The 12,896-nt window shown below is 34.7% G+C and overlaps 1 protein-coding gene and 1 pseudogene across 4 annotated transcripts in view; one reads left to right on the top strand and one right to left on the bottom strand.

Moving 5' to 3' along the window:
• The window catches only part of CCSER2 (coiled-coil serine rich protein 2), a 190,966-nt gene that overhangs the window by 77,132 nt on the left and 100,938 nt on the right, over positions 1 to 12,896 (top strand). The gene's annotated exons all lie outside the window — the stretch shown is intronic.
• LOC308354897 (fatty acid-binding protein 5-like) lies at positions 10,162 to 10,568 on the bottom strand (annotated as a pseudogene). The gene has a single exon. The product of its transcript is annotated as a fatty acid-binding protein 5-like (transcript).

Raw genomic sequence — 12,896 nt, 5'->3', positions numbered from 1 at the left:
ATTTTGGTAATTTCTATGCATCTACAGATTTGTCCATTTATCTTAATTGTCTAATTTGTGTACTGTTGCTCTTATTTTTCATAATAGTCTCTTAAAATCCTTTTTGTTTTAGTAATGTTGGTAGTAATGTCCCCATTTTTGCTTCTGATTTTAGTTATTTTTATAGTTTTGTCTTTCTTTTTTTGTTTGTCAGTATAGTTAATGGTTTGTCATATTTGTGATAAATATGTCACCAGCTTTTGGTTTCATTAGTTTTTCTCTGTTTTGCTGTTTTCTATTGTATTTCTTTTCTGCACGATCTTTATTTTTTTTTCCTCTGCTAACTTTGAGGTTTAGTTTTATTTTTCTGGTTCCATAAGCTGTAGTTAGATTACTGAGTTTTAGATTTTTCTTCTCTTTTTAAGGTAGGCATTTGCTGCAAAAAATTTCACTCTGAGTACGGTTTTTGCTCCATTTTATAAGTTCTGGTATGTTGTATTTTTGCTCTGATTTTTAAGTATTTTCTGATTTTTCCTGTGGTTTTTCTTTGATCAGTTGATTAAGAATATGTTGTTCAGTTCTAGCTTCAGCAGCACATATACTAAAATTGGAACAATTTGGGGAAGATTAACATAGCTCCTAGGCAAGGATGACATGCAAATTTGTGAAGCATTCCATATTTTTATTAAAAATATAAAACTATTGCAAAGTTCTTAAAAAATGCATTGTTCAGTTTCCATATATGTGAATTTTCCAGGTCTTTTCTGTTATGATTTGTAATTTCATTACATTTGGACCAAGAAGATTTTCTTGTGATTTCAGTTTGTTGTTGAGGATTATTTTGTGAATAACATGTTATATCTTGGAGAATATGCCCCATGCACATAAGAGGAATGTGTATGCTGCTTTTGTGGGGTAAATTTTTTTATTTTGTGTGTGTATGTGTACATATATGTTTGTATTTTTATATATAACACATAATGTGTAATATAAATGTGATCATATATTTGTTAATATATTTATATATTATGCAATTATATATTTATGTAATATAATATTTATAAATGTAAATCTATATTATGTGTTGTATATACTTAAATATCATATATATGTATTTGTACCTATATGTATACTTATCTTCCAGGTCCAATTGGTTTATAGTATTGTTCAAGTTCTCTATTTCCATAACAATCTTCTATCCAGATAATCTGTTCATTATTGAAAGCATAGTATTGACATTTCCAGGTATCATTGTAGACCTCTCTTCATTTCTTCCTTCAAATTTGTCAGTCTTTACTTTATATATTTTGCTCCGTTGATTGGTATGCACATGTCTATAATTGTTATATCTTCTTGGTTAATTCACCCATTATCAATATATAATATCCTTTTTTGTTTCTTATAGTAATTTTTGACTTAGAGTATTTTGTCTGCTGCTAGTGTGGCCACCCAGCTATCTTCTGGTTCCTGTTTGCATGTTTACTTTTAATTATATGTGTCTTGGGATGCAGTGTGAGTCTAAGGTTACTATATAGTTTGATTTTTTTTTTTAAACCACTCTGCCATTTGTGATATTTAACCTATTTCCATTTATAGTAGTCACAAATAAGGATATGATTTGATAAGGAATGATTTCATTATCTCATTTTGCTATTTTTTCTGCATGTCTTACACTTTTTCTTATTTCTTCACTTGCTGCTTTTTTGAGTTTAATTGATTTTTTGCAATATACCATTTTGATTCTTATCTAATTTTTCAAATGTTTATATCTAAAATATTTTTTTGGTTACCTAGGAATTACAATGAAAATCCTGAATTTACAACAACGTAGTTTGGATTGATGCAAACTTAGCTTCAGTAGTATACAAAAACTCTGTTTCTATACAATTTTTTTCCTTTTTTTCATGTTATTGTCATGAATTACATCTTAATACATTGTATACATATTAACACATAATTCTTGTTTTATGTATTTGTGTCTGAATGACTCCCCTTAGAATTTTTTATAAGGCATGTTTACTAGTTACAATCTCAGTTTTTTGGTTTTTGTTTTTATTTGTTAATCTCTTAATTTCTCCTTTATTTTTGAAGGGTAGTTTTCCTGGATAGAGAATTCTTGGTTGAGTGTTCTTTTAGCGCTTTAATTTAAACACGTCATCCCATAGGCTTCTGGCCTCCATGCTTTGTGATGAGAACCTGGCATCTTACTGTGGATCCCTAGCATACAGTGCCTTGCTTTTCTCTTGGTGCTTTATATCTTTTCTTTGGCTTTTGACAATTTGAATATAATTCAAATTGGCATGCTGTCTGCATTTATCCTTCTTGTAATTCAGTTTGTTTGTTCAATGTGTAAATCCTTGTCTTTTTTCAAATTTGAGAAATTTTTGGCTATTATTTTTTCAGATATTCTTTCTGCCTGGTTTACATCTTCTTCTGAAGTTCTTAATCATGCATTTGTTGGAATGCCTTGACAGTATCTTCAGAATTCTCTCAGGCTTTAAAAAAAATTTTTTTTTTCAATTCAGTTAAGTTAACATACAGGGTATTATTTCAGGGGTGGAATTTAGTGATTCATTATCAGTTGAATATAACACCCAGTGCTTATTCCATCAAGTGCCCTCCTTCATGTCCATCACCCAGTTACTGCATCCTTCTACCTACCTCTCCTCCAGCAACCCTCAGTTTGTTTCCTATGTTAAGAGTCTCTTATGGTTTGCCTCCCTGTTTTTATCTTATTTTATTTTTCCTTCCCTTCTCCTTTATCTGTTTTGTTTCTTAAGTTCCACATATAAGTGAAATCATACAGTATTTTTCTTTCTCTGACTTATTTTGCTTAGCATAATAACCTCTAGTTCCATCTCCATCATTGCAAATGGGAAGACTTCATTCTTTTTGATGGCTGAGTAATATATATATAATATAATATTTATATTATAATATGTATATATATTATTATATATATTTACCACATCATCTTTATCCATTCATCTGTCAGTCTAGGCTCTTTACATATTTTGACTGTTGTGGACATTGTTGCTATAAACATTGGGGTATATGTGCTCCTTAAAGTCACTATGTTTGTGTCCTTTGGAAAAATACCTGTTAGTGCAATTGCTGGGTTGTAGAGTAGTTCTGTTTTTAAGTTTTTGAGGAACCTCCATACTGTTTTCTAGAGTGGCTACACCAGTTTGCATTCCCACCTAAGTGTAAGAAGGTTCCCGTTTCTCTGCATCCTCACCAACATCTGTTGTTTTCTGACTTGTTAATTTTAGCCATTCTGACTGGTATGAAGTGGTATCTCATCGTGGTTCTGGTCAGGCCTTTTGTTTATTAAATAAATTTTATTTATTTTATTGTTTTTCTTTCTTCTATGTAGCCTCAATAATTGCAATGGACAAATCTTCAGATTTGTTGATTTTTTCTTCTCTCTGTTCAAATCTGCTATTGAAATTCTTGTGAATTTTTTTTTCATGAGGACCAAATCAAGATAATGTATTTGAAATGCTTATCACAATACTGGCATCAAGTAGGTATGTGAAAATGTGGGTTTACAACTATAACATTTCTTAATTCTTAAGTGTTAACTCTTAATTGTTCTTTCTTTCTTAATTTTTAATTGTGGTAAAAAATTACATAAAATTTACCATTTCAGCTATTTTAAAGTATAGTTCAGTAGCAATAGCTATATTCATATTGTTGTAGAACAGATCTTTAGAACTTTTTTGTCTTGCATAATTGAACCTCTGTATTCAGTGAACAACAATCTCTCCTTTTCCCTCTCCTTTCAGTCCCTGATAACCATTATTTTACTTTCTGTGTCAATGAGTTTGACTATTCTAGATACTTCATATATGTGGAATCATGCAGTACTGTCATTTTGTGACTGGCCTGTATCACTTAGCAAAGTGTCCTCAAGGTTCATCTGTGTTGTTGCATGTCATAAGCTTTCCTTCTTCTTAAAGGAGAATAATATTGCATTATATGTATATACCACATTTACCCATTCATCCTTTGATGGACATTTGGATTGTTTCCACCTCTTGACTTTTATAACTAATACTGCAGTGAATGTGGGTGTGTATATAACTCTTTGAGATCCTGCTTTCAGTTATTGTGGATGTATACTCAGGAGTTTTAGTGAATTTTTCATTTGTCATACTTCAACTGCAGAATTTCTTTGTTTGTTTGTTTGTTTTTTATATTCCTTCTTTACCCATGTTCTGTACTTGGTTAAATATTCTTTGGTTATGGTTTTCTCGAGTTCTTTGAATATATCAAAGACAGTTGTTTTAAAGGCTGTCAATAGACAAAATTCAATGCTTGAGCTTCATCAGGGATCATTTCTGTTATTATTTTTTCTTTTTCTGTGACTGGGTGATACTTTCTTTGCATGACCCTAAGTTTTTGTTGAAAAATAGACATTTTGAATATTTTAATGTGGCAACACTGGAAATCATATTCTGCACTCTCCTTAGGGTTTGTTTTGTTACTTGCTGTAGGCTATAGGTGTTTACTTTTTAAGTAGTTTTTTAAAACTATTTTTGTAAAGTCTTTTTGCTCATCATATTTAGTCTGAGAAGTTTGTGTTACTTTAGCATGTGTTTTAGGCAGGGATTTCCTTAAATGTCAAAAATAAACAAACAAAAGAGACAAAAGGAGGAGAGAAGGAGAGTGAGAGTAAGAGAAGGGAAGGAGGGAAGGAAGAAGGGAGGGTGACAGAGAAAGAAGGAAGAATTCAAAGCAGGAGAGTAAAAAAATTCTCAAAGTCAAAATTAAAAAAACGTTGTTATATTTCATCTCCGCATTTTGGCTCCTTTTTTGGGTACTCCTTTAGTGCTTAGCCTGATGATTTACAACTCTGCCTTAACCTTCACTTACTACTTTTTCTGAGCCTAGAGATCATCTAGAGTTGAAAGCTTTGGGTCCTCTTAGGTCTTTACTGAGAATGCATCCTACTGTGGGCTTTTTTTGTGGCTTCACTATTCATTTATGTTCGTCAACTCTAATATTTTGTTCCAGGGTGATTGTGGATTGTCTGTCTCCCAGTGGTTTTGAACAATGCCCATTACTTTTCTACGCTGTGTGAATTCCAAGCTAGGCAAAACAAACACATGCATTTTGTGTCAGTCACTCAGGTAACCCCAGACAGGTTAGAACAGAGAAACACAATTTTTTGGAATAAGGTCTTCACTGAGCTCTTTGGAAACAGGGACTGAGGTCCTAAACTGGGAACAAGATCTGCTCTCTTCAGATTTGCAGTCAGGCTGTAGAGGGGCATATGGGAAAGGCCAGTCTCACTGACAGCTAGAGTGCAGAACCATACAGCAGCTCAGAAATGGCTTAGAAGTTTCTTAAGAATTTAAACATATTTACTGTGTCACCCAGCAGTCACACCACTCCTGGACATGAAGGGGTGTAACTATAGCTGGATAAATCAAAGAAGATTTTTCAGGTGAAGAGACTATTTTTGTCCTAATTGTATTGGTGCTTACACAAAATAATACGTATTTTAAAATTCATAAACTGTACAATAAGAAAAAATTAATTTTACTGCATGATAATTACAATAGTGCTATTCATTTGTCAAAAACATGAAGGCTTTCTTCAGTTTATTAGTGAAAGAGGGATTCATGGAAGAAAGAACTGGCCTACCATCTCATAGCTTGCTGTATTTGAATGGAAAAGTATTCTCAGAGGTCAAGGAAATTCTGTGATGATTCTGCTAATATGTATTCAGAGTTTTAATTCCAGTGAGGCTTGTGGGAAACCTCTAGGAGCCAGAATATACAGATTTAAGGTTTTTTTTGTCATACTCCCAGCTAATGGTCTTATTAGATGGTCTCCCAACTTAAACAGGTACATGTGGATATTGGCTGTCAGGAAGTCCTGGCTCGCCAGTCAGAGGATCCTGGCATAACAAACATGGAACAGAAACTCTTTCCCACGTTAACCAGTCTCCACGCTGCATGGTTTTTTGTTTTTTGTTTTTTTTCTTTCTATAATAGTACAACTCCTTACCTGTGCAGATGACAGATTTCTAAGCTGGTGAAGAAAAATTACAATAGATTTTTTTTTTTTTTTTACTTCCTCTCTTTGCCTGCTTCCTTACTGAAAGGTCTCAATAATATCTCTGATATAACTCTGAGAAGCATAGATCTCCTATAAAGATGAATAGGGGAACATTGTTTAAGACAGATGTTAGAATCCAGTCTTCAACTCCTTATTCGACTTTGTATGCCATTCCTGTGGTGCTGAGTCCCACACCTCAAATCTCTTGCCCATCTCACATATATTGTCCTCTGCTGAACATGTCTTCCAAAGATGCAGCAAGCATATCAAAATTACCAGGTTCTAAAATTAGGTATTAATTCTTTTACCTCCTACCGGTTTTGGTTTTCTTTTTTTTTATACTTTATTTCGGTGAATAAGAATTATCCATGCGTTTCTCAAGCCAGGAACCAAGGAGTTATTTGTGGCTCCTTCCTTACTGCTCAGTGAGATTTTGTTCTATAGATCCTGACTCCTCAGTATGTTTTGTAACTGCTTATCCTTCATTCTCACTGACACTGATTAATGCCAGGCCACCATCATGTCACATGGATTCTGCAATAGCCGCAAACTGCTTTTTCTTGCCTGCTTAAATTCATTTTGGACACAGCAACCAGAATATTTCTTTAATGTAAATCTCAATTTACCATTTGTGAAAACTCATCAGTCATACCTCTTTCATTGACATAAAGTCTAGACGCCTTAATATGACCTAAATAGTTGTTCATGATCTAGATCTACTTCTCTGAGTGTTGTCTTAGTCATCTAGGGCTACTATAACAAAACACTGTAGACTGAGTGGCTTAAACAGCAGACATTTATTTCAGTTTTGGAAGCTGGAAGTCCTAGATCAACGTGTTGGCAAATTCATTTCCTGGTGAAGACAGATCCCTTTCCTTGCTTCCAGATAGCCACCTTCTTACTATATACTCACATGGTGGGAGAGAAAGAGTGTGTACTCCGATTTCTTTCTCTTCTTATAAGGACACTAATCCCATCATAGGGTTCCCACTGTCCTCACTCTGTCTAGAACAAATTACCTCCTGGAGACCCTACCTCCACATAGACTCATATTGTGGGCTAGGGCTTCAGTAGAAAAACTTTGGGAAAATACAAATAGTCCATAACAAGTATTAACAAACTACTTGCAATTATTTGCATTGAGCAGGTCAGTAAACTCTGTCATATAAGCCAGCCACATGTGGCCAACCACCTTGTTTTTCACAGCCTGAAAAATGTTTTTTTTTTACATTTTAGGTGGTTAACGCTTTAAATGATTCTATAAGTACCTATGTAGTATACTGATTTTGTCTGTGGGCCTGCAAAGTCCAAGTATTTACTTTTTGTCTTTTAAAAATAAATTTATTTTTTTTTACTTGCACTTCGAGTAGATTATGCTTTTTGATTCCTTGCCCTTAGCATACTGTTTATGTAGGAGGTATTTTCCTCTTCCATGTTCTAGAGACCATATTTGTTTGTTCTTTAGATTTTCTCTGACTTGATTTTGTTTTAGGTTTTCTCTGACATGCCAAGACTTAGATATCCATCCATTGTGCTTTCATGGTAGTTGAGCCATTACCATTGAGGGAAGACAAGTACCCTTGGAGGGCTGTTGCATTTGTAAAGTAGAGCCCTGGAGTGTTGGATGGTGAACCCCACTTCAATAAAAGAGAACAAGGGAAATTGCAATAGAGAAGCTTATTACTAATAGGTTCTGAAGGAAGTATTTGGCATGCCTGGAGGGGCCATAAAAGTGCAGGTAAGGAGAGTCACAGGTCCTGCCGTATGTGACTTTATTAGGGTTGATGACTAGAGTGCTTTGGGATTCCCGAACTAATTCTGGATTGGTCAGTACAAACCGAAAAGAGCAGGGTTTTGATAACCCCAAGTGAGTTTATTTAAGGGGTGCACAAGGGGAAGGCACTGGGAGGCAGGGTAATTACAGCTCACAAGGGCTGTTGGGGAAATCCTATCAGGAATTTACATTTGCTTGTGATGCTGGGGTTATTACCTAGGGCATGAACTCATGGGAGGGGCTAGTTTCAGTTCAAGGCCCCTACAGGTCCCTTGGCCGCACAAAATGGATGCCAAGGCAGCAATATCGTAGTTTAGCTACACTCTTGACAAAGACAAAGACCTGGGTATATCTTGTGCCTTCCACATACTGTTTTTTATATGTGTTGAGTTATTGAGGGTATGTCTTTCAGTTGCCACATGGAGGGACAGCATCAAATTCCCTCCCCCCAAATTTGTTCAGATGTGAATACTGTATACTAAGGTGGTATGAAACAATTTATTACTCATGTAATGATGCTTTCTGGGGAGAGCAGAGCAGGTACCCAAAGTGGACAAGAATAATTTGAGTGAAGTTAAGAGAGGCAGGTAGCTCTGGTTTTTATTGTGGTTAAGGGATGTACCAGGTTGATGGGTTCCCATACTCAGGCTAGGTTTATGTGGTTTGAACTTCTCTGCTGATGCCAAGAAAGGTAGACTTTTTCCAACATGAAGTTTTGGATATTATAAAAGCTTACTACAGAAAAATAAAAAAGAATATAAATAATATAAGTCCATATTATCTCACATAATGGAAAATTATAATAATCCTTTGGCTTATCACCATCCTGATGTATTTTTCAGCATTAAAGATAAAATCATATTGTACATATGCAATTCTTTTCCCTGCCCCCATGCTACACATCATCTTCCCATGCTTCTAGATAAATTTATGAAACATCATATGCAGTGATTTATTGGTGAGTGTTAAGTTGAGGCATAAATATGGATGGCTTTCCTTCCCTCCCTTCCTTTCTGTAGCTACTGATAACTCTGTTTCCCTTCCTTTTTCTGCTGCGCTTTCTTAGTACCTTCTCAGAGTGATACAATTATTCTGTTCATTTTACATTCATTGGAACAGGCTCATTTTCATTCTTTAAGATTAATTTTTTAACCCTTTCATTATAAAATGAAACCTACAGAAAACCACACAAAACAAATGTAGGGTTTAGTTAGTTATTAAAAATTGAACATCTTTTTGGTAGTGTGGCAGTGTTTTTACTGATAGGTGTGTCTCAGCAAGCCAAAGCCTGCTCTGGACCTAGAAAACGATGTTCTCTATTTCCTTTGATACTTTGCTGCATCCTTATTTATCAGAGCTGGCTTGGGGCACCCAACATTATTTTGTTTCACACATACATACATGTACACAGACAGCCAAATGTTTTTATAGGAGATAAGATTTTTTTAGTAAAACTACATAAGTCAGTGCTTAATGCAGAAAACAAGAAAATGCAAGTACTCTAACAAAAACAAAAAAAAAGAAAAACTCCATAACCTATGTTTTGGCTTCCTTTCAACTTTTTTCTTTGAATATTATACAGTGTTTTCTTTTTCCCCCCATAAAATGGATAATTCTATACATGCTGTTTTACAGACCTATATTTTTAAAAGTTAATATTTAGGCCTTTTCAGTGGAAAAAATGTATTTTTTCATTTAAAGTTAAAAACATTTTGTGTTCACACCAGTACTTTGCACTTACATTTAGGAACATAGGGTTTTGATTTAATTTCATTGTTTTTTCCATCCTTTTTTTCTTTTTCCTAATTTGAGAATCCACTTTTTAACAAACATTAATATAACTGTTTTCATTTATACCCATGTATGCACAACCAGAATAATGACGCCAGTATTACCATCCATAATATAATTACTGAAAATCGTTTGAAAAATTTTCCTCACTTGAAATAGTTTCTCTCTGAGCATAATGTCATCAACTTAATACACAGTTAGACTCATTTATTTTAATTTACTTTTGACTTATAGAGATTCATCAAAACATTTGTCAGAGCAAAAGATTAGAAACAACCCATCTGTTTTTTTACCCAATTGACATCTTTCCTTGTCTATAAATATATTTTCATTATTATTAATTTTTTTTTAGCGCAAACACATTTATTTACTAACTAAAGGGATGATCCTAATTAAATCAACACTTTGAAATTGCTGCATGTAAAATGTTTGTGCTAAAGATAACTGAACACAGTAATGGAAAAAAAAAAGCAGTATGGAGATTTGCTCATTGAACTGAGCTTGTGCATCCTCACAGCTAATTCCTGTCCAAAGTGGTGATGGGATTTTTACTCTACCTTTTCACAGACCCGAGTACAGGTGACATTGTTCATGATGCATTCCGCCACTAATTTCCCATTTTCCAATTTTCTTGTGATTGTACTTTCCTTCCCGTCCCACTCTTGATGTTGTATCAATGCACTATCTGTGAAGTTGCAGACCGTCTGAGTTTTTCTGCCATCAGCTGTAGTTTCTTCAAACTTCTCTCCCAGGTTACATGAAAACTGTGTTGTTTTCAAAGTGCTCTCAGTTTTTATGGTGAGGTTTTTGCCCTCAGAAGAGATGATACAATCTGATTTGGCCATCGCACCCACTTTTCACAGAACCATTCCCACTCCTACTTCCTTCATGTATTCATCAAAGCCTTTGCTTTCCACTAAGCACCATCATCTACCAGCTGCTGAATGGTGGCCATGGTGGGCACAGGCGGGCGGGCAAGCAGGCCGAGTAAGCAGAAAAGAGTGGGGCGTCGGGAGTGTGGCTTGCTTATTATTATTATTATTATTATTATTATTATTTTAAAGATTTTATTTATTTATTTGACAGTCAGAGATCACAAGTAGGCAGAGAGGCAGGCAGAGAGAGAAGAGGAAGCAGGCTCCCGGCGGAGCAGAGAGCCAGATGCGGGGCTCAATCCCAGGACTCCAGGATCATGACCTGAGCCAAAGGCAGAGGCTTTAACCCACTGAGCCACCCAGGCACCCCTGTGTTTAGCCTTTTTTTGTTCTTGGGCATTTCTACTTTTTTGCCATTCTCTCTTTTTTTTATTTATATGAGAGAGAGAGAGGAAACACAAGCAGGGGGAGTGAGTGGGAGAGGGAGAAGCAGGCTTCCTGCTGAGCAGGGAGCCCAACGTGGGATTCTGTTCCAGGACCCTGGGATTGTGACCCGACCCCAAGGCAGACACTTAACCATCTGAGCCACCCTGTTGCCCCCTTTTTTGCCATTCTAAATAATGCTGCAGTAACAGTACCTACACATACATTTTCTGCATTTGTCTATTGCTGAGAGCTAAAAAGACAAAGGAAGAACTTGTCTTTTTAAAAAGGTTTTAGTTAAATTTGACAAATTGGCTGCCAGAAAGTTTATGAATCTAATCCTATCTGCAATATTAATGAGTACTAGATTCTTTTTAATTTTGCTAAGTCACCATTGGTGTTAACATTTTTTTCCTACATCATATTTATTGGCTGTTTATTTTATATTTTGGAAATTGTCTATTATGGCCTTTGCCAGTTTTTTTTTCCATGTCCTTTTTGTGGGGCAGGGGGGAGCTTTTAGGAAGACATATATTAAGGCAGCAAGTATTTCATGATGGAAAGAGGTTCTGTGCAATAATCCCTTTTTGTGTCAAGGTTAAATAATTATCCAGAGGTGTTTCTTCATTTCTGCTTTTTCAGAAACAATTATTCATTTGCTTTTAGTCCTCAATGCATTCTGGAAGGAAGGCCAACAACACAAAATTGGAAAGGTTTGGATGGAATACCCAATATAGGAAATAAATTCTAATTTTATTCATATTATCTATAATAAAGTAGACATCCCCCTTTTATAAGAGTTTTTCGAGTCCATAATCTCTAAATTGTTTAAAAATTTATGGATTTCTGTATCTTTTTATTTATATATACAAATGAAAGGTCTTGTAGTTGAATTAGTTCTTAGATTAGAAGTATCAGCTAGTGAGCTACAAGTCAAACTGAGTTCCTGACTTTAAACTTAGTTTTTATTTTGCTAATTAGACTTCAGAATAAGAGTCTTTGAAAGCAAAACATTACTCTTCTCAGGACAGGTGAGAGCTGGCAAGATTGCAAATAGAACCCCAGAGTGGCTGCTTATACCAGTTTAACTAGTCCACTAGTACATTAGTCCAGTTCTATTTGTCTTTTATTTTTTATTTTTTAAAAGATTGTATTATTTATTTCTTTGACAGAGAGAGACAGAGAGAGAGTGGGCCCACAGGCAGGGGGAGTGGGAGAGGGAGAAGCAGGCTTCCCTCAGAGCAGGGAGCCTGATATGCGGGGATCATGACCTGAGCCAAAGGCAGATGCTTAATGACTGAGCCACCCAGGTGCACCAAATATTTGTCTTTTATAAAAAAAAAACAAATTAAGGCAAACCAAACCAAGGTAGTAGTGGTGCTGAAGGTAAGAGTAGGTGGGTTTGACACAAAAAAGAAAATGAAATAATCATGTAGTTAAATACTTTTGTTATTTTACATGAGTGGTCCAATCCCTATGTATAATAAAACATAACCTCTCCCACCAAATGTGAATAAATTTTGGGAGATTCTTTACCATCTTTGATTGTTCATGTTATCAAGGAGATTGGTTTAAGCATGGACTCAGGAGGTAGACCTTTTGTGTTTGCATCCTATTTTGGCTCTCTGTACATTAATTTCTAGTAATTGTAATAGTCGTTAAATCATAGGGTTATTTCGAAGGTTAAATAAGTGAATTAATATTTGTAAAGTACTTAGAATAAGTGAATTAATATTTGTAGAGTACTTAGAACAATATCTTGCAGTGAGCATTGTGCAAGTTTTTAAAAATGAATTAAAAATTTCTTCATGGGAGAAAGAGTAGGAGAAGAATATTATGAATAGTTTAACAAGTAAACCAATTGAATCTTTTTTATTAAAAAATTTTTATCTTAAAAATTTATTTTTACAACATAAACATTGAGTGAATTCAGTCTCTCATAGAGTGATATTTTCAAAACTAATGATTACATCCATTTTTTAAGG

The sequence above is a fragment of the Martes martes genome (assembly GCF_963455335.1).
Source record: "Martes martes genome assembly, chromosome: 14".
In the NCBI taxonomy this organism is placed as follows: domain Eukaryota; kingdom Metazoa; phylum Chordata; class Mammalia; order Carnivora; family Mustelidae; genus Martes; species Martes martes.
Note: the sequence above shows the minus strand (reverse complement) of the source record. Positions and strands in the feature narration are given on the sequence as shown.